General features: G+C 40.0%; 1 non-coding gene across 1 annotated transcript; it reads right to left on the bottom strand.

The window, feature by feature from the left end:
* Nucleotides 1-109, bottom strand: LOC120112967. The gene has a single exon (XR_005514617.1). It is a non-coding gene; the product is annotated as a small nucleolar RNA R71 (small nucleolar RNA).
* Nucleotides 110-615: the final 506 nt, after the last annotated feature.

Below are 615 nucleotides of genomic sequence, written 5' to 3'. Positions count from 1 at the left end.
ACTTTTTGAAAAGACATATCAGCAATTTCCAACAAAAAGATAATGAAACATTTTATGAATTTTCGGAAAGATTTAAAGACCTTCTTCTCTCATGCCCTCATCACGGATTCGAAACTTGGAGAACCATTAGCTTCTTTTATGAAGGTTTATCTCCACAGTTGAAACAGTTTGTAGAGACCATATGCAATGGTAGATTTTTAGAAAAACAACCTGATGAGGCATGGGAGTATTTGGATTTCCTTGCTGAGACTGCCCAACTTTGGGATAATGGGGATAGAAACAATAAGTCTTTGCCTAAGCCTACTAGCTCTGTACAGGGAGGCCTTTACAACCTCAGAACTGAGGATGATCTTCATGCTAAAACGGCAGCCCTCACTAGGAAGGTAGAAAAAATTGAGCTTAAGAAGGTTGAGCCTGTCAAGACTATAGAGCTTAGAAACGAGTGTTGTGGTATCTGCGATATGTCGGGTCATACCACTACAGATTGCCCCACCATAGCGGCATTCAAAGAAGTCTTGCACGATCAAGCAAATGCTATGAACTCCTACCAAAAGCCTTATAACGATCCATACTCGAATACCTATAACCCTGGTTGGAAGAATCATCCAAATTTTA

Source organism: Phoenix dactylifera, chromosome 13 (assembly GCF_009389715.1).
Source record: "Phoenix dactylifera cultivar Barhee BC4 chromosome 13, palm_55x_up_171113_PBpolish2nd_filt_p, whole genome shotgun sequence".
NCBI classification, from domain to species: domain Eukaryota; kingdom Viridiplantae; phylum Streptophyta; class Magnoliopsida; order Arecales; family Arecaceae; genus Phoenix; species Phoenix dactylifera.
This window is presented reverse-complemented; position numbering and strand designations above follow the sequence as displayed.